Source organism: Pogona vitticeps, chromosome 2, assembly GCF_051106095.1.
Source record: "Pogona vitticeps strain Pit_001003342236 chromosome 2, PviZW2.1, whole genome shotgun sequence".
Classification (NCBI taxonomy): Eukaryota; Metazoa; Chordata; class Lepidosauria; order Squamata; family Agamidae; genus Pogona; species Pogona vitticeps.
The window spans coordinates 249,464,060-249,486,532 of NC_135784.1; positions in this window are offsets into that span (position 1 = coordinate 249,464,060).

Consider the following 22,473-nt stretch of genomic DNA (forward strand, 5'->3'; position numbering starts at 1 on the left):
CTCAAGTCAAGACCCCACTGTATGAACCTCTCAAGTGGGCATCTATTTGGCATCAATTGCATCTGTGTTAGGGTCACTAGTTTTGAGATTTTGGCCCTGAGACTCAAGTTTTAGAGCCTGTTAATTGGGTTTCAGAGATTGGCCCTGGAATCTCTGAGGACAGGATGGCAATTCTAGACTTGGGAGTTTATATACATGACTTCAGGACATGCCATTCATATGTGCTCATAAGCATCCTTGTTTTGGTCATTATCTTGCATACTGTAGAGCTGCAGCTGGAATTCAGAGGCTGGTCTCCAAACTCTACATAAGACTATCTACATTATTTGTCTATTTCCCACACCACTCTGCAATTTATTTATTTATATTTTATTTATTTGATTTGATTTGTATCACACCCATTTGGTCTATACGACCACTCTGAGCGGCTACTAAAGGTTCTGTCCCTACAACATCACAAGGACCTCCTCTTAAGTGTACAGTTTTCACCCTTACAGCCCTGGTAACTCTACTTAGTGTGCTACTATATTGCCACAAAAATAAACCAACATAAATTAGGGTATAATGTTTCTAGGACTGTCTTGAAGTTAAAGGAAACAAAGGTCTAGAAATGAAAATAAATAAATAAATAAATAAATAAATAAATAAATAAATAAATAAATAAAGAAAGAAAGAAAGAAAGAAAGAAAGAAAGAAAGAAAGAAAGAAAGAAAGAAAGAAAGAAAGAAAGAAAGAAAAATTCTTTAAATATTGTTCTGCATCTGATGTCAAATTCTGTGCTTGCCTGGAAGAAGCATGGAAACCCAGAACATTAAGATGCACAATTAATTCACTACAAAAGGCAAAGTATTTTGCTTATATACTGCCCCACAGTGCTTAAAGCATTCTCTGGATGGTTTACAACATAATTATGCAGGCTACACACTGCTCCCTCCAGCAAGCTGAGTATTGAATTTCCTGACCTTGGAAGGATGGAAGGTTGAGTCAACCTTGAGACAGCCACCTGAGCCCAGGCTCAAACTCAAGTCATGAGTAGAGTCGTCACTGTAGTACTGCAGTTTAACTACTGCACCACAAGGCTTACAAGAACATTGCAAAAGCAATTATACTGATTTAGTAATCTCTTCTTTTTTAATTGTCGTTTCCTATGATGTTGATTTGAGCCTGAAGTGGGGGGAAAGCAAAGATAAAGTAATCCGATAATGTTGGACTCTCATCTTCTCTTTTATTCCTTGATGTTTGACCATCTAAACAGGAACATTTTTCTAGGTATGCAACAGTAAAATCTCTAATTTACAGCAGCCACACAAAATGGATGAGAGTGTGGAATGAAAACAACCATTGATCCCCAAAGGCTTTCAGTCCCAGAAACACTGAGTAGATGGAAATACTTAAAATAAAATAAATAAAATAAAATAAATTATTTTACTTAAAATAAAATAAATGTCCACACTTAATAAACAAGAGTGACCAAGGGCACAAACATAATTAGCTGGGATTAAATCCCATTGAATTGCTGTAACTAACGCTGTAGCATTATGTAGCACCAGCTCTCACCCTTTTGAATCCCTGCTGCTGAATCTGTGCTCCCCCCCCCCGACCCTGTTTCCTTTAGAACTTATTCCTCCAAGCTGCAAACCCACACCCCTACCAAGCGTGTGTGAATATCACAATCCCCTGGGTGGGCTGATCACGTCAGTCTTTCCATATTACTGACATCCTGTCACGAGTGAGGGCAACAACTGGTGGGAAAGACCTGTGCAATCAGTCTCACCCATACTGTTCACACACAGAGATCATCATCAGCAACCGTAACAAAGTGATGGATCAGAGAAAATGCAATAAAACAATGGCCGCATTTAAGTTAAGCCTTTCGGACAAGGGGAGGGAAGTTGGGAAAGTCATCTTGCTATAATTTGTTGCTGTTTTCTTTTCTTTTCTTTTTTTTTTGAGAGAGAGAGAGAGAGAAAGAGTCACAAGAAGACAGAGTGTGAGAGTTTTGTCAACTGTAAACATCCTGAGTGAAGTTGCTCTCTCTCTCTCTCTCTCTCTCTCTCTCTCTCTCTCTCTTTCTCTTTCTCGAGCCCGGGGTCATTCAGCTCAGATTAAATCTCCTCATGAGAAGCACTGTTTCTCTTTTCCTGGGAACTCCCTCTTTCTTCTCTGAGAGAGATGGTTATTTTCACCTTAATAATAAACGTTTCATATTAGGATAAATAAAGAGTACATTGCATGTTTCAGTTCAGCAATGTATAATATAAACCAGCTCTGGTGCTAACCAACCAAAACAGTCACTGTTTCAACTAAATCCCATTTTACCAGGTGCAGAAACATCTTCTAGTCTGAGGCAGTCTGAGTTACTCCTTGTCTCAGGTGAATTGCGGATATTAAGAACTCTTGGGCCTCTAGGCCTTTTTATTTGGAAGATTTGAACGTGGCTTTTAGAAAACGACATCTAGCAGAAACATAGCAGTTGTCACTATAAAGTGCCACATTTTCATCAGCTCTAGTTAAGTCTATATGGGACGTTAGCCCAGAAACTGGTAAGACACAAAGATTGCATATAATGCTGATAACCAAATTTACATATTCTTAGTTTAAACAGACGTATTCCCATAGTATTAAAAGCACTGCAAGAAGAGGAATGGAAACAGGCCTGATTAACAGGGACATTTTTGCCAGATGGTTTTCATGGGAAGTTACTGTATCATTCTGGGTTAGTTGATGCACTAAGGTGAATGAAAATTCTGTTTCTACTGCCACTATACTGCATTTTCATGCAACTAACAAGAAACCAGAAGACCCCTGAACCCTTAGAAGTAACTACAACAATTATTAGGGCTTGATATCTTCTGAACTCCTTTTCAAAAGTAACTTTTTCAGCTTCACAACTACTTTGATGTTGATCAAGAGACAATTTGGAACAGGATTTTCAAATCTAGAAATTTCCATATGCTTATTATGGCCAGCAAAGGAACATATAAAGCTTAACCATTTCCTGGCTTTTAAAAATATTCGAAATATTCATTCAAATGCTAATTTTACTGAAATGCTAAGGATAAAAGAAGAGGCACCCATACAATTTGGTGTCTGATAGACTGCTGACATAATTGTGCTGCTGACATAATGGATGTGATATGGCTGCTCACTCTACCTTCTAAGAAAGATACTCTCAGAATATTTCAGATGTTTTTAATAGACTGCAGAGTTCTTATTGATCAGATCATAAAATGCAGTATCTTAGTTCTGAGCTGTAATCTGACATAAGTCTATGGGGGGAAACTGCCATTTACAAAGAGTCCAGTGTCTCTCTTTCTGGCTATTTAATTGCTAGGCATAATCCTATTTCTTAATTCTCTGCAGATGGAGGGTTTTTAAGGGAGGATTTCTGAAAGGATTACTTGAGGCAGTTTGATATAACGTAATCCATGTTCTTTTCCTCTATCGAATTCCATCTCAAAATATTTTTCTTTTCAACCCTTCTGCTTCTTATATTGAACTGGATCTGGAGAAAGTTGTCATTTTATAGGGGGAAATGTCTAAGATAAAAAGACAACCTCAGACCTTGGCCTTTACTTCCCCCAACAGGCAGTTTCCACTTCCAGAGCAGTCAAATGTAACTACATCTGATATCACAGATGTAGTCCAAAAAATAATTGTTCCATGTTCTGCTTAGTTCTGACCAAGCTACTAATCTGTATTTGAACACTTTCACTTTGATCTCTTGGTGGGAGATTTTGTGATTCCGTATCCTATAAAAATTCCCTTCGTATAGAAAAGATGGGGCAAGGGGCTCTCCGCCTTACCAGTCCGTATGTGTGTTTCAGTCTGAAGTGCTACAGTAGGCTATATCCTCCCACTGCTCAACAGGTTGCATTAAATCTCTCAGGCAACCCTTTAAATAGGCTGAGAGCTCTATCACTGAACTCTCCCCCTCCTCAAATATTGCAGCGTTTCTGCTGAACAAGGCGTGCCTTAATAAATAAGTATGTCCAATATCAGGCTGCTTGCATTCTCAGGGCGCTGCCTTCTATTGGCCAGCCTTACTACCTAGAGAGAGGATAGAAAAGGTGGGAGTCCAGAGGGCTGTGAGGAACATCCAGCGTTTCTGAAGAAAGTGCCTCTGGTTTTATTTCTGAGACAATGTACCTTCTGTTACCAGGCTGCAGAAATCTTGGTTGTACCCACTTGGCCCACAGATGATCCTTATGTAATAACTTCTTCATGTTATGTACAGTTGGTTTTGCCTAGTTTACCAAGGGTGTATAAGATTTACCATCATCCGTCCTTACTAGCAGTCATCGCTCCAGTGATGCAGAAAAGCAAATTTGCTAATAGTGGTAGGAGGCCAAAATGGCATTGCATCCGGACAGGGACATGTGAAGAAGTATGGACAAAGGAAAGCATAAGAGAAGCATAGTGAGCATGGTGCTTAAAATGTTACATTTTTGCACCCTGTACACAATATATCCATGACACAACAATGTAAATCATGTTTATATGTATTGTGAGAACATATGTAGGAACAGTGCAATGTGCCAAGTTCTTAAAAAGCAATGTGATGGCATCTGGTGACATGTTCCATCACAAATTATTAAAGGCAGACTGTAGATCTCTAAAGTGTGTGTGGGGGTTCCTACAAGTTTTCTCCTCTTCACTAAGTGCCTCCCACCCAGCCAGTGCTAGCTCTCACTAAATTGGTGTTTTAGCCAGTGGCTTGGTGCTGTTTTCAAGTTTTAAAAAAGGCAAGCAAGCATGTGATTTTAAAAAAGAAATTAAAAACTCTCTGCCCATGAAGTTTCTTCTAAATTTGTGTCCTACCAGTTGGAAAAAATCCACAGAAGGAGAATGAGGGGTACAGAGAATGTGTGGAGGTGATTCAGAGGCAGTAATTTGACTCAACAGTACTTCCAACCAGAGCTTTGAAAAGTTACCTTTTTAAAGTCTCAAAAATAACATTTCCAAGCTACCATAGTCCGATGCACTCAAGGCCTTCCCATCTGCTACGATAGCTAAACCAAACATGTATGCTCAGAGCACAGTACCCTCCAATATTGGGGACAAAAAACCTCACAGCAATACTCTAATGCTTACAATTTGTTCTTATGTTTTCCAGTGGCATTAATTTGGCCATTGTTGCAAACAATTACTTTATGCAAAGACCAGTCATTTTATATCACCCTGTGAGACCTTCATAATAAAAGTTTATAGGCTCCATGCCAACATACTGGCATCTCTGCCTGTGAAAACAAAGGGAAAACTTTAAGCTACCATCATAAGGATACCAAAAGAAAAGAAAAAAAGAAAAGAGAAAAAGAAAAAGAAAAAGAAAAAAAAAGAAGCAGCTGAATGTTTTTCTCGCCAAGTAGTAACAGCACAACATGTGCTCTGGATAAGGATCCAACAATACAATGCAGTCATATATATGTGGACAAAACTCTAACCAATGACGCAGAGAAACTATCCCATATAAGCCAATGCTGAGTCTTAAGTCAATTATACTTCAGGTAATATAATACTTTGGGCTGACTGCTTGTTTCTGCAGGCAAAGTCTGAATCTGACATCCATGCAGTGCTACATCTCCCATCATAGGTCAGAAGAAGGAAAAAATAATGCAGAGAGGTAAACAATAGTCATAAGCCTCTAGTCCAGGGGTTTTAAACTCAATTTACTTGGGGGCCGCTAGAGACAGAGTCTGGGTGAGGCTGGGCCGCATCAGATTTTCCGCCAAGCGGAGCAAGAGCCCGAGGAAGCCGCCCAGGAGTTTCCTTATCCGACAGACAGGTGGGCTGGCTGGCAGGCTGCAGTTCTGGATGGAGGGTGCAAGAGGTGCTGTCTTGGGAGAGAGCCGGCGAGCGAGGCAAGGCTTTTTTTTTACTCTTGACAGCAGTGGACATGTGGGCATTTTGGGGGGCAGGCAAGGCGGGGGCCACAAACTATCATCTGGGGGGCCACAAATGGCCCCCAGGCCGCATGTTTGAGACCCCTGCTCTAGTCACTGTTCCAGTTGTGATGAGGGAAGCACAACACTTCACAAATATAGTTGTAACATTGACTTAGGGATCGTGTTGTTCCATAGAGAACCTGGAACAAATATGAACAAATTCATGCATATTTTCCCACTGAAATGAAATATTTTGGAAGAAGCCACCCCAATTCACAAACAGGAGCTGTCAGTCACGTTCAAAGAAAGCTTGGCCAACACATCTCTTTTACGTTAAGAGATTATACAGATTCCCCCAAAACAAAAATTAACAAATTTTCACTGAAATCCTATTACTTAGTGCAGTAAGTCACAACTAGAGTAGGCCCATTGAATTAATGGGGATTTGGTGAATCAACCCTACATTCCATTGATTCAGTGAGACTACTCTAGTTGTGACTTACTACACTAAACAGATTTCAGCCATTACAGTCCGTTTCCTTGCCTTTCCACTTCAAACCTAATCTGTTCCATTTCCCTGAAGAAAAGCAAGTGAAAAATGCTGCTCCTTCTGTATTTTCATCATGACTGACATGTTTAGGGAAAGCAGGCTAACAGGAAGCAACAACATGCAGACCCAGATAACTCTGTGGAGGAAGATGGAGTCAGCAGTAGACATGTTGCTGCGGTGTGGGGCCAAGCAGAAGGCCATAATGCCACTGTTTGGTAGCAGCCTTGATGGGAAGTATCTGAACACCACAGTAGACTATTCATAGCTGCCTGACCTTCAGGAAGGTTACTCTCATATCCAGTTACTCATATAGTGGGGTGGCACATGCTGAGACACAACATCTCGGTGTTTTTGACTTGTAAAATCAGCCATCCTTCTCTACAGTAATATATATAATTAATATGTGATAATTAGCACTCTAACCCTGAGTATATTACTCATCATTTATACGAGTATTGTGCTCTTATGACCTGGTATAGCTCAGGGGGCTGGAGTGGCTACAGCTACATTAGCATCCTTTCTGGGCCTCCTGAAAGAAGATCCATTTGAAACCACCCAGAGTGTGTGTGACTTATGGGGTTACATGCCCTGCCAATCTTAATTTTAGATTGCTATAAACCTTGTACTCTGCAACAGTCTTTGCTTTCGGAACATCCAGACAGGCAAAGAAGAATCCTAACTCTGTTTTAAAGTCCTTTCTTTGACTTGGTTTTTGATTGATCTCTGGCAAACACAATGATGGTGTTTACCTTGCTATTTGGACAACACTGTCCTGTGATACTAAATGTACACCTTCACAAAGATATGGATTCACTGTTTCTCTTAGCTTGCAAAATTAAACATTTATCTCTGCCCTCATGCCTCAAAGAAAAGTGACTTGCTTTTGTCCTATGGATATAATTAAGCATCCTTTTAATGATGATTTAGACTGGGTCTTTAATTATATATGGCCTGATTTAGTAAACACGTTCTTCTCCCAGGAAATCCAGGACGTAATAAACCACAAGAAAATATCCCCAGAGGGCTCTAATTTGGCAGAACATTACAGCCATATCTCTTTATGAGGTCATGTGAAATGTCGAGACTTGGGCACATAGGGTCAGAGAACTATATATACCTCATGGACAGTTAGTGCAAGCCCCTCAGCGTCACTACTGCGGCCCCGAGGAGGCTGCAATGATGTATTTGTCATCTGTTTCATACTCGTTATATTTGTATTGTAGCCAGTACAAACACTAACGCTACTTAAAAAAATTAAAAGAAATAAATTTGGTCCATTCGTGATACTTATACAAGAACTACTGTTACTTGTGACAGCAAGTAGCATTAGCAATGTCACAATTTCAACACTGTTTTGTCAGAAAAAGTAGTGAGATATACACACTGGGGGCCTCTGCTTCTAATTTCTCCTGTGCTGCCAAAGGAGAAGTGTCTGAATAAAAAACAATAGAGGTAATGAGGTAATACTCAACAATTAAAGCTACACCTTGGATTCTCTGCACAATACTTGACCTTTTATTTTGGCATTTGTGGATGGTAGAGGGAACTACTGGAGGTTACATTGTGAATTCAGTCTGTGAAATGATTAAATATACTTAACAATCATATTGCATTACCAAACTGATACGATTGTGCCCCAAGAGTGACAAAGCATGACATTTACCACTTCTTGGTATATATCTTATAGGTAGCCAGTGTTGTGTAGATTACTTGTGCTGGCTGGGGGAGGTTGTACAAATCTAGGAGTTGTAATCAAAAAAGTAACTCCTTCAAACTAGAACCCAGGAGTTTGTTAAAAATCAAATCATTGACTATAATTCAAAATTACATCTGGAAAAAAAAGTAGATGGGGAAGTGTATAGTTATAATTTTTTGTCAGCATCAGTTGGATTTTCCAGGCACAGTTGTGTTATGAGGGTATTATGCTTGCTCATTTGCAGACAAATTTTTGTGGGGGTATTGTGTGCTTTAACATTTTGGGAATTTTAAATTCAGCTCTGAGTACTTTTTATTCCTTTGGAGAATTAGAAGAAATTATCTGAGTTGATTTTCCCTTCTGATGCAATGAGACCCATTGAGTTCCTGATAAACTGGGTACAGGGTCTGTATGTGGGTGTGCATGTGGGTGCAATAGCAGGGTTTTTTTTACCACTTGTGGTTTTCAGAAAATGACTGCACTTATTGCCTTATGTTTTGGCTGACTGTTAAGAAAATTATGTATAGAGTAGAGAGGCCTAGACACCTACAAATATTCAAAAATGGTGATTCAGAACCCTAAAACCTAAATCATATTCTTTCTAACATTGCAGAGTATGTACAGTATGTATGTATGTATGTATGTATGTATGTATGTATGTATGTATGTATGTATGTATGTATGTATGTATGTATGTATGTATGTATGTATGTATGTATGTATGTGGGGGCAGAAATCTTCTCCCCCCCCCCACTCCTTACTGATAGCTCTATACTGTATGTGTGTGAAAGATATTTGTATCTCCCTACCAACTAAGGATAAAATGTGTACGGCACAATAAACATGTTATTCTTTAAGGCAACACAGTGATATCTGAAGGCCCTTTCACCGACAGAAGCTGCCCAGGGCCTTATCTGTCGGATACAAATGGTCCTGGAGCCATTCGAAATACTGTTTGAAGTTCCAGTTGTCCCATCGAAAAAGGCAATACAACAACTAAGAGGAACAGCTTATAGGCAGGTTCTCCTGTTTCGTGTCATCTTGTTTTCAGAAAAAACAACTGCTAAACCCTCATTCTTCAGGGTGGGACATTTTAGTGCTGCCAGGACCATAACATGGCAGTGTAATTGGGGCTTTGCCCCAGGGCACCAAATTGTAGAGGCTGCCAAGATCTGGAGGGCAATCTTCTGGTGAGTGTTATGAAAACAAACAGCAATAATTCCTGGCTTTATTCACTTTTCCTTTTTTTTTTTTACAAAACTATTAACGTTCTCTTTCTTTGAGGGGTCAGGAGCACCACATCTTCTTCCTCCTTTTTCATTGGGGGAAGCCTCATGCCCATGCCTCAGGACCCAGTGGGTGGGAATGGTGCCACTTGCCTTGGGTGGCAAAGTGGTATTACAGCTGTGAAGCCTGCCATGATGTTTTGTTGCAGAATTCACAAAGAAGTAGAACCACAGTTTAGGCATTCCGTGACATTGTCTCCTGTACAGCTGTGAACAGTGTCCCTACATTTTAGCCATTTGTCATATAGCCCCCCCCCCCGTATTAAAAAGCTGAAAGTGTGTGTTTTTAAGTGCCAACAAGTTATGGATTTTTTCCTCTACTGATGCTTTTATAGCTCCGTCAATATAAAAAGGTCCACCTAAGGTCGGTCGGTCGGTCGGTCTTTCTTTCTTTCTTCCTGAACCCTGATGCAATATGGCTGAAGTGATATGCTAGGGATATCAGTGGATTGTCTCCACTCAAGGAAAACCATTTTTTTCATGGTGTGTGTGTGTGTGTGTGTGTGTGTGTGTGTGTGTGTGTGAGAGAGAGAGAGAGAGAGAGAGAGAGAGAGAGCATATGACTGTTAATCTACCTTCTGTACAGAAGTCATATTTGCATGAAGTGCACAGAAATATACACCATTCTACAGTAGAGCAGCTTCCCACATATCTACCTTCCAGCAACCCAAATCCAAAAGTATCTCAGTTTCTTCCACCCTATATTGTTCTTGTAACAACTGTTCTAATATCTATGGATGTTGTAACAGACCTTGAGCTGGTTCCTTTCCGTTCCCAATATTTGGCCACCACACGATAGGAAACAAAATGTGATCCAGTATTTAGGATGTGCTTAAGCCAAACTGGGCCTCTGGGGAATAATAGACAATGAAGAACAAACAATGGCATTCTTTGCTTGCAGCTGATACAGCTTAGAAAAATCTGAAAAAGCTCTTCTGTTCAGTAACAATTCCACTTCTGTATTCTTTATTTTTTCTTTCCTTTTTCTTTCTTGTCATTTATTTCTGGAGACATTTGTATCAAAACATGATATTTGTTTAAGGGTTCATCTGCCTCTTCCTCTTAATTACACAACTGAAATTCTAATCCTTTGTTTGTAACGTCACAGTGGGGTTGCTGTGGAAAATCGGGTTCTGCCAAAAAGCTGAGTGCTGGGCCTGCAGGTAGAGGATAAACAGAAGGCCCAAAATATGTTCTTGAGGAACAAAAGGTCCTTTTAAATCCAAATGTTTTCACTAATCAAGAGTGAGTGAAAGGAAGGGCAGAAAACGCGTGACAAGCTCCCGAGGTGCAGCTGCTCCTTTTAACAAGGGCTTTGGCAGGTTGAAGTGCAAAAATATCCTGTCACTCTCTGCAAAAACATTTTTTTAAAAGCTTGTGCCTTTACTTATTTTTAGTCTTCAACTCTCTGCTTAACCCTTTGAAGTCTAAAGAATAAAAAGAACAAACTTCTTTCTTCTTCTTGTGCTAAATCAACATCTTCTCATAAGGCAGCAAAGCAACCGCTGAAATAACCTGTGGAACTTTTGCCATTCAGCGATTAAAGGTATACATTCCCTGCCATACATAGGTAGGTAGGTAGGTAGGTAGGCAGGCAGGTAGGTAGGTAGGTAGGTAGGTAGGTAGGTAGGTAGGTAGGTAGGTAGGTAGGTAGGTAGGTAGGTAGATAGATAGATAGATAGATAGATAGATAGATAGATAGATAGATAGATAGATAGATAGATAGATAGATAGATAGATAGATAGATAGATGTGGAATTGTTTTACCAGTTCTACTCCCCACACCCCCAGTTTCCATGGCTAATCAGGGATGTGACACAATACCTTCTGAGTTGTAGTCCGTTACTATATCCATTATACAATATCACACTGGATATTTCAGAGAGAGAGGCAGGCAGCATCTCAAAACCTAAGTATTAATAGCCGCTTCAGCTCTACCCCACAGAGATCTACTGATCTCAGGACCCATTCAGATAATTTACTGTTCCTTTTTAGCTATTATATGTGCCGATTTAGCATAACCATCACAAGACTCAATGTACTTAGGGTGACACATTGTTCAGCCTTTCATAACCCACACTGTGGATTGAGAAAACACAGGCCAGCATGAATTCTAAGTTCAGCGTGTTGGCCAGATGGACAAATTCTCCGGGTCTCTTGTTTCACATACAGATTTGTGTACCGTGTCCTATGAGCACATACTTTGAAACACAGCTTAGCCATTGTAGCCGAGTGTCTTGTAAAATCACCCCCATTGTGAGGCTGGTTTGTTTGTTCACATATGTGGACTACAGAGCCATTTTGTAAACCTATCCCATTAAACCTGAGAATTGCCACAAGGCCACAGGTATGGCTCAAGATATTTTTCCTACCTGAAGTAGAGCAGCAAATACTGTAGTATCCATCTCCCAAATGAAAATGCATGGTCTCAAAAATCAGCCCAGCTAATTTACTACTGGAATTAGAACATCCCATTAGCATCTCTCCTCATGCCTGGCAATAAAAATGCAAAATAAGAGAAAAATAGTAACAAACCAAATAACAAAACATCTGTTGCCCTTTTATGACACCCAATTTGTTGTCTGAAGTGGTTACCTCTCTCTGCCTAGTAGTAGGGCAAGTCTGGGCCTGCTGTCTCTCGCTGCCTCATTCTAATTGCCATTCCTCAAAAGGACTGAGGAATTCATTGAAACTAGTAAAGGTCTAAGAGGTGTTCGCTGTACTTCCAGACACATACATGTCCCAGCAGGTAGAAATCACATGGCAATGATTCATCAAAGGTAACATGCTGTTTTCAGGACTCCTAAGGAAAAATGCAGCCTCTAGGTTCAAACTGAACTTCTTGCACAGAATTTTAAAAATAGTGTTTGCCTCATAAATGCATTAAATCATGAAGCTCTGGTGAAAGTCTATGGATAATCTGCATAAATTATTAAATAAGCTGCAATATATGCAAATGAAAAATAGCCCTCCCATCTGAGCGTGAGGTATGGCCACCCAACTATTCCTGTGGACACACAAGGAGTGGGGCCTGTAAAAAAAAAAAAAAGGTTAGCCCTGCTATTCAGGATTTGTGTTGCTCCATTTCATTCCATTCCATTTAAAAGAAAATCTCTGCTCTGCTTCATTTCTACTTGCTCATACCATAGGTTGCATAAGCACTGGGAGAAGCACAGAGCTCTGTTGCTTAAATAAACATCATTTATCTCCCTGAAAGTGTCCATGTTGCTATTGGTTATTTTTCTTTCTTTCTTTCTTTCTTTTTGCCTGTTTGTTATGATTAAATAGCACCCATCAGCAGAGGAGAATGCCATGCAGAAGGAGACTTCAGGTCCCTTTAACCAAGGTGTGATGCACATCCACACAGAGAACAGCAGCAGATGGACAGCAGCAAATGTACTGCATGTTTAGAATGTTTACCCAGAATTGGTAGCCCTTCTTTCAACAATGGCAGGTCATGCTGAACGATAGATAAAGGGGGCAACAATCAATAAATCACGGGAGGAAAATACAAAGGCATTAGTCAGCATGAAAGCTGTGCATTTGAAATCTGGCCCTTGCAGAAGCTGACCTCAGAGTGATTTCACACAAGATTTCAGCACCTGGGTCCTTAACTACATATTAATTTCATGAAGAGCTGATAGTGTGACTGGTCTGCCGAGCATCCAAGCCATCAGTCTACTATTTATGCTGGTTTCAGAATGCGACTTAATCAGAAAGTGGCATGTCAGTGACTGTCAGGCCAGCTTTCATAAGTGTTGAAAGCCCACATAAGATCTGAGCACATCTCATGGGGCTATCTGGCTGAGTGCTGAATCCCAAATTGCAAACGCTATTGACTGGGGCTTCTCTTTTGGCGTCATGGCTTGTGCTAGATCTGGTTTCTATGTCAAATTGAACATGCTGCACTTTGAGATAGCAGGGGAGATTCCAACCACAGCCCTTCCCTGATGATATCCCTGATATGGCCACAACAACAGCAGCAGCAGCAGCAACAACAATAGTGTGCCAGCAAGTCCGTTTCAACTTATGGTGATCCTTCTCAATGTTTTGTAAGTATAAAGTAGAAGTGTAATAATAATAATAATAATAATAATAATAATAATAATAATAATAATAATAATAAGAATAAGAATAAGAATAAGAATAAGAATAAGAATAAGAATAAGAATAAGAATAAGAATAAGAAGAAGAAGAAGAAGAAGAATAAGAATAAGAATAAGAAGAAGAAGAAGAAGAAGAAGAAGAAGAAGAAGAAGAAGAAGAAGAAGAAGAAGAAGAAGAAGAAGAAGAAGAAGAAGAAGAAGAAATGGTGTCATCAAGTTAATTTTGACCAATGGCAACATTTTTCATGGCTTTCAAGGTAGAGAAGATTTTGAAGTGGTTAACCATTCCCTTCTTCTGGGAGCGCTCTGGGACTGTGCAGCTTGCCCAAGGCCTCACAGGCTGACTCTACTCACAGGAAGCACAGTGGGGAATTGAGCTCCCAACCTCTGGCGCTGCAGCCAGATATCTAAACTATTGAGTTGTCCAGCCAGTGAACAGTGTTTTACCATTCCTTTTTCCCGAGGGTGCTCTGAGATTTCATAGCTTGCCAAAGACTAACTGCTGTCCTAGGAAGCACACTGGGAAGTCAGACTCCCAATTCTTGTTCCAGCCCAATAAACTTTCCAGCCAGCATCACAAAACATAGACCAGATAGCAAAAGTTAAGCTACTTTGTCAAGCTATCAGATGCTGCACTGAGCAATGACTGATGAGTAACATGAAACATTTAATGATCGCTTGGTTTTGAATGGGTAACCAAAGCCTATTAGCTTTATATAAGACCTGCTCTTCACGGAATAAAACCTGCTAGAAATGGTTTCTTAATACATATTGACATACCCCACACACACACATTTTTCACCCTCCTTTCTGTTCTGCAAGCAGACTATCATGATGAGTACTCATCCTTCAAAATCTACTATGACATCCTTGCATTGGTCACCAAAGTAGGATGTTGCTCTATAAGCTAATTTAGCAGATGCATCTTGGTGTATTTTTTTTCCTTTTAAAAATTGTACCAGTCTAGAGCTAGATACATGACTATTGTCAAAATAGCAGTCCCACATATTCTCTCTCCTTTTGGAATATCTAGTTTGACTATAATAAGTGCAATGCATGAAGTGAAATCATCAGGCTTTGAATTTCCTGCCCCCACAACAATATAGTGGAATGGCAGCAGGGAAATTTAGAGCTCAACAATATCATGTATTGTGCATTGCTTGCTCTTACCAGGGAAGAAAGGAGGTGATGACCTCAGATTGCTATTTTTGGCAGCCAGCAATTGCCTGCTTTAATGTCTAGTTTCAGCCTCCTCTATATTATTTATTTAGAGCAATTCATAGAGGGATTACTGTTTTTTAAAAAACTTTGCAGAGAAACCAGCTGACTCCAAGAGCCAGATGCAAAATACTTTGCTTTGCATGTCAAAGAAATTATCCCACTAATTACTCATATGCAGATTCCTTTTGTGGGCTTGTTGAGACTTCACACACTGAGCACTAAAATTCCCCAAATAATTCTGCTGACGAAAGATGGGCTGGGGAGGGAGAACGGATGGCTGACTTCCAGAACTCTGTTGGATCTATAAGGCTAATACTGTATGAGTAATGCATAGTAAAATTAGAGCAAGAGAGAGGTTTTGCTGATATTTTTTACATGTGAGCAATAGGACTCTCATTCTGTGTTTTTAGAAAAGTAATAATTAGAGATGGGCACAAACTGGAAAAACAACGAATTTGTGGCTACCCGCGAACCACTCCTGAACCCCAGAAAAATAAACCATTCACTGATTTGTTTGTTTGTTTGTTTTATTTATAGGCTGCCTTTCTTCTGATAAAGGGACCCAGTTAGCTGATAAATGTGTGCATGCAAAGAGACAGCAAGTCCAGCTCATGGAAGAGACGATGGGCTGCTGCCTCTGAAGATGGCAGTGGTGGAGGAGGAAGAGGAGGAGGTGGCAGGACCAGGGAGGGAGGTGATGGCCGGAGCGGGAAGGGGGCGGAGCAGTGGAAAGGTTGAGTCATCCATTTCGCTGATGCAAAATGAAGTGCTGAGTGGGGAAAAGTTTAGCGCTTCATTTCATTTCAGCAAAACAGCATGCACAATCCAAACCATAAACTGAACCACCGACCAGTCCAGTTTCTGGGTTTTTTCAGTTCATAGTTTGGTTTGTGCCCATCTCTAGTAATATTTTTTTCCAAAAATCAAAATCACACCCGAAAATTCGGCAGCAAGACATGGAAATGTATAAATAATCCGTAAACTGTGGGGCTGGCCCCCAGTGATTGGATACAGTTGAGCCCTGGCTCAGACAACGTCTGAGTGAACAACAAATGATGCTGTAGCTTTCATTTGGGAATGCGGGCTTCTATTTCTAAGAATAAAACCTAAGAAGGTCATTTCAGGTGAACTGTCTGTTTATTATGCATCAGCTATATTTTGCACAGTGAAAGAAGCAAAGAGCTCAAGAGGCATTCATGGTAGAATGAAACAATACAGCAGCGCTTCTGTCATGTGTCATTTTTTTCCTAGGGATTGTGCAGTCTGGTACAGTGAAGAAGCATATTTACAGCGTTATGAAAATATGCACAAATATTCTCAAGAGGAAGACAGGTATGGAAAGGCTGGTGAGAAGATAGCAACAACATAGCAAAGTAATAAGTGTATATCCAAAATAAACATTGTCATTTCATTTCTTACCCATAACAGAAAGCAAACACAAAAGATTCAGAATAAAAATGATTACTGTAGTCAGTGGAGTGTCTTAATTAAAATCATCTTGACCTGCAAAATCACTACCCAATGTTTCAATTTACTGTTCCTTAAAGGGGACCTCAAGGCAATTCTTGGATTTCATGGTTCAAAGTTTAATGTTGCTTCCAGAGAGTATATTAAAGATAGCTGGAAGGTTTATGATGAATAGAGCAATATTTTGAGCTACAAAATAAGTATACTAGCAGGAGTTATCAATCAATATTCTAGAAATGTAGCTGCAAGAGACTGCAGTTTTCGATGGAAAAATGCATTTAGGAACCTTCCACAAGGCTGGTACATCTTATGCACAGTAAGTGGATGATGTTCATCAATAAGCACAAAGCACAAGTTTTTGTTCCTTGTTTGAGGAGGAATCATTTTATGAGCATGGAAAGCAAATCATTCTGAGTCCTGGAAAACATTTTATTGCTTCCAGTTAATGGATTAATTCCTATTGTAGGATTATGAATATCTTTGTATGACTTGCTTGGGAATGTTCAACATGGCTTGCATAATTATGAGTTACAAGCCCTCCCCCCCAAGAGTTGTGATTGTGAACTTTTATAATTAATTTTAATTTGTATAATTATATTATGCCTTTATGGGATCTGTAGGTAGACTTCCATGGCAAAAAAAAAAAACCCCAAAATACAGTGGAACTGAGAGTAGGACAGTCTCCCCCCAGTGCAGTCCTACTTTTGTTGGAAAAATCCAGCAACAATCAGAGGGTTGACAGCAAGATAGATACCTGGATATCTCAGCCTCTCTTTGCTTTTTCTAAATAACCACTTGTTTGATATGTAGAATGCAACCTGTGCACCCCACGTCTAGCATCACAGCCTCCTGAAGTTTGTTGGGTTGACCTAAGGGAGTCACAAAAGAGCTGCTGCTGCTGCTGCTTGTGGGTGTCGGAGGAGAAAGTGTGGTTTGCTCTGTGGACTCCAAAAGGCAAGTGGGCCAGAAAGAGCAGCAGGCAGCTGAAGTCGACTACTGGCAACGAAGGTGAGGAACACAGGCTTTCTTAAACAAAAGAGACATCCATTGCAGGAGTCAGATGTGCTTGCAGGTGAGGAAGGCACCCAGATTGTAGCACAAAGGTCAGTAAATTGAGGGAAGTAGCAGGAGGAGGAGGGCAGGCTTCCTGAGCACTAAAAAAGGCTATCAAGGAATGGTATTTGCAGTACCCACACCAGCAAGTAAAAAAGAAGGATTACAAAGGGGGTGGAGGAGAGAAAAGACAGATCCAAATGCCCTACCTGCTCCAATGTACATACATTTCATGAGCACAAAGGGTAACTCTTTGCCTTGCAGCTGAGCATCTGCAAGGGAATATGCCGTGTGCTATGAGTCCTCCATAGTGCCTCAGCGGTTGGAGTGTCCAAGACAGGTCTTGGGTTTTCCTGAGGGGTGAGTGTCAGCTGCCAGTTGCCCCCTCCTTTGGTGCCACTAGCCTAGTCTACGGATACTGTTTATTATTATTAGTTTCCCCTTTCCTCAACCCAAATCACTAACCATCTTTTAAAAGTTTTTAACCCCAGGATTGCTAGATGGAATGCAAAGGATCCGTTGGGTGGGTTCTTCTGCCCTGAGACTGGATTCTTTGCTCTACCTTGCAGACACCCCAAAATTACAAAGATAACCTGGAGTGGTCCATTATTGTACACTTGTTGGAAGACAGCACAGATTCCAACTGAATACCAAATATTCCTACACATATCAGTAAGTACCTGAAACTCTATATGGGGGAACTGGTAAACCCTCCGAGGCTAATTTTCAGCTAGGGCCAAAGTCAGCAGGAGAAAGGAAAGCAGAAAGGAAAAGAGAAGACATTTCTGGTGGTTCTACCAGGAGAACTGTGGATTCGGCCCAACAAGAACCAATGTGGTGCTATGCCTGTGGGGTGGTGGTGACTGGATTTCTGGAAAAGAAATGTCGGGTACGGCTACACTAGCAGTGAGGAGTGAGCTAGTGTGAGCCACTTGGGAATGGTTGGGTTTGATTAGAATAATCTAATCAAGCCTGACTGTTCACACAGAAATTGCTCCTGCCAATATTATGAAGTGGTTTAATAAGCAAAGCACTTCAGGATATCGGCAGAGTAACCCCTTCCCCGGTTTGGCAGAAGGCAAGTATCCCACCCTTTAAAAAACTATATATAGACTATTGTAGATGTTTTGCATCAGGTATTAAAACATATTTTCTTTGCCTTTTCATAAATTGCTGATTGAGAAGCTGCCTGAAGCCAAAGCCACTGCTGTGGTTTTGACTGTAGGAAGATTCTTAACTGTCTCTTTAAAGTGAGGCAAAGATTTTTTTAAAAAAATTATAACTGATGCAGGACATCAGTGACAATCTATATACAGTCAAAACCTTGTTTTCATTTCCCCTGCCCTCTGCCAAGCAGGGGAAGGGATTAATTTACCAATATCTTGAAGTGGTTCACTTATTAAGCCATTTCATGATATTGACAAATTGAAAAAGGAAGCCTAGCTTTCAATCGGTTTCAGTGATCACAAACGTTGGAACCAATCCAAACCAGAGCAACCCTAACCCTTGACAGAAAGATACAGATAGGAACAATTTGGGTTGTAAGCTGGTGCACTCTAGCAAATATGTTGTCTGAATGCCATCTTTAAGAGTATACCAGCCCCTCCGTGCTGTGGTCCAAACAGCAGGCTAAATAGCTTGTGTAGTCAGCCTGTTAGAAAAACCATTTTGCTTCTATGCAAGAGTTGCAGAGTTAAAAATGAAATCCCTCTCTTTCATTTTTCTAGTCTCTGGCCACCATTCAATACACAGTTAGGCGGCCATAAGCTCATTAAAACAATGGGTTTAAGCCTGCCTGGCTCCATGTTAGTCTGTGGCCTCTGTGTGCAAAGTTTTGTAAAGGTTGCAGTAGCAGACATTATACCATGCATGAAATCTTTTTGCTTAAGTTTCACAATGTGTCAGTATCCAACAGAGAAAGAGAGAATATGCATGGCAATAATTGAATTTCACTTTTGAACCTGTTGTGCACTTGAGAAATCAGTAATTAAATTCATCTAGCCATTCTCCTTTAATTCATTTGCTTTGTTCACAAGGGTTTAGAACTGCATAAGGCATCTAAAGTCTAAAACACTGTTGTTTAAGGTGAACAAAAAGGTGTAATACTTTGTGTCAAGTAAATTTCATTGTGACAGCAAGACGGCTGCCATGAAAGTACTTGTGTGCCCCTCACTAACAACTATTTATTCAGCATACAGTTAATTAATGCCTTCCTCAGCAAAACAGTCCCACAGTCTTTAACAGTAGCATAAAAATTGTCAGATGACATCTTCCACAGGATTAACTAAAGATTTTACTCAAGTTTTCCACAGTACAAAAACTGTTCTTCAAGTATGTAGAATAAATGTTTGTAGCCCAGAAAAAAGGCAAAATGAAGCTTTGTTTGTATACCCAGTTCAATTCAAATACATGACTCCTTAAGTGTCTTTCTTCAAAGTAAGAGCGGAAGACAGGTCTTGTTATTGGTTTTTAAAATGACAGCGTTTCAAAGTTCCAAGAGAAACTACGGAAAAGATTAATGTGCCTAGCTACAGACTAGGCACATTAAAAAGTCACTCCTTTGTTTGGTTATATACAAATACAGGAGAAAACATCTCACAAGTTGGTTCAGTTTTGGAGGGCCTAGCAGAATTATCAATAGTAGGATCCCCACTTAAGAGACATTTTTGTTCAATAAGGACACTGGGCTGCTACTAGCTTCCATTCTTCATCATCATTTAGGATAGCACGAAAAGCCTTACAGGATGCACTTCAGTAATCTTTGCCCATTTGGGCTGTAATCCTGTACGTTAACAAAGATGTGCTTGTGCTGCTTTTCCCACTGCTATTGTTTTATGGCTTTTAGACTGGAAAATGTACTGTACCTTTGTACACACTGTCAATACGGCCAATCTTTATGATGAAGTCAGCTATGACTCACTGACAGGTCCTTGAAGGAACCAAAACAGGAAACTGAGATTAATTTACAGACATGTTCTTTGTTGGGCTTATCATAAACTTTACTTTTCCAAGCTGTTTGGGAGGGAGAAGGGAGATCAAAGGAAATAAATGCCCAAGTGACAAGTTCATAGCTTTAGTTTTCAAGCAAAGGCAGACTACTCATTGAAATGGTTTGTCGTTTACCAGTCCCACCTTCTTCGGTTACAATAATTCTACTCAGTTTCTCCATCAATTCAGATTGCCAGATGGCTCATTGCATAATTGGAAAGTGATCCAAAAAGATAATCCTGTTTAATATGCAATAGAGGCCTCTTCCTCACAGTTGAAACACTTGCTTTTCACACGGTAAAGGGTATTCTGAGAATGCACGCACATCTTGTTGAATTAATCCAGTTCTACTGCAGCTTGAAAGGGGGAAAAACAAAACACAACACAACACCTTGCTATGGAGCATTAAAATACCACTCCGTATTATTCTAAGCCAGGCATTTGAAATGGTAGATTTCAATGAACAAATAGTATGGTGAACAATGAGGTGTTGGGAGTCTGGAAAAATATTTTACACCTCCCAGAATCCTCCAGTCAATGTGGCTAATATATTCTAGGAATTTTAGCTCTGAAAAGTAACCTTCTCAGCTTTTCTGCTGTTCTATTGGGGCTCATGCCACAGTTCCCGCACATTGTACTCATAGTAGGCACAGCAAATTTAGATCTTTAATTCTCCTCCTGGGGTATTCATTTGCAAATTGTCCACATGTCCTATTTTGTAGAACCAGTTCTTGCTAGGGGTATACGTAACCTGTATACAAACACCATGTTTGTTGTGTTTCGCATGGCACATTATTTCATGCTAAATATGGATTTCAGGTTAGGAAATTGTGTGGGCTTTTGTTGTCATGCTTAGTTTATGCCATCTAGACACTTCCCACTTGTGATGGCCCTATGAATTAATGACCTCCAAAATATCATGCTCAGATCCTGCAAACTCAAGTCTGTGGGTTCTTTGATTGAATCAATCCATCATATATTTGGACCTCCTCTTTTCCTGCTGTCTCCAACATTCCCCAGCTTATTGTCTTTTTCATGGCCATGTAAAAAATCAGTGTGCTCCAGTCTTCATATTGTTTGACTGCATCCAAATCTGTGCAGAGCTTTGAAATATTTAGTTACAGCTAACTACAGAGCAACAGCCATGTTATGAGTAATTACAAATGTTAGCTGTAACGAGTAAAGCCCAGTTATTTTCAATAGCTACTTTTAAAGCATATTTTAAGGCATTTTTAGAGGTATTTTGTCAGGAATATTTCAGGTTATATGCTATTCTCCTATTAATCCTAGGAGGTAAGGGATACTATATATGTTTTCCAAAGAAAATATTTTAAGTGTAATATCAAAACTGTCCACTAGAGGAAACCGGAGAGCACTTTTCTGAATTTTTGGCCTGTTGGTAAGGTCAATGAAATGGAAGGAATTAGTTGCACAGCCAGAGCAACAGTAATGATAACAACAACCTGGATGCTAAGAAGTTGTGAGTAGCACAAGTAGTTTCTTTTGAAAAATAATTTTGGGAACTCTGTTCCACGCTGTTGTGGCAATCCCTTCCAAGTGCATAACCTTAACAAGTGAAAAACTGAAATGTCATAAATGAGGGTGAAAAAGGCGTGTATTTAGACATTAGTCAGCAGATTATTTGAACTATATAGAAAGTAATACTGTTATTTCATATGATAAAATAAATATTTGTTCTCCTCAAGTGTGTTTTTTCTTCTGTCTCCTATACCTAAAGTTGATTATAAGCCAAATATTTTAAAAATGAAACATTGCCACTAATAATAATACTCAAACAATAAGAATAGAATTTCTAATTTGGTCATCATCCAATTGAGGAATGTAACTGTTCAAAAGCCTTTCTTTCTATTATGTTTTATGATAATCACTAGAGATCCAATTTTCCCTGTTTTTTCTCTTGCCTTCAAAGGATTTTCTTTAGAAAATTACTTATTGTTCTGTCAAGACACTCAAAGCATGTTGTATCAAGTTTAGATATTTCAGCAATTACAGTATTTCATTCATTTCCAACTTTATTTTTCAAAAAAACAATCATAAAGCAAAGGAGAAATGTCTTGTGTCACAGTGGGTTTTTCAATGTTATACAAATTTATCTTCTAAACCTGACAGTATAATGAAAGTCTTCTCCAAGTCAAATCAAAGATTGCATCATTGCAACATTTCTATCACTAGGAATTACCATATAACTACCACGTGAAGA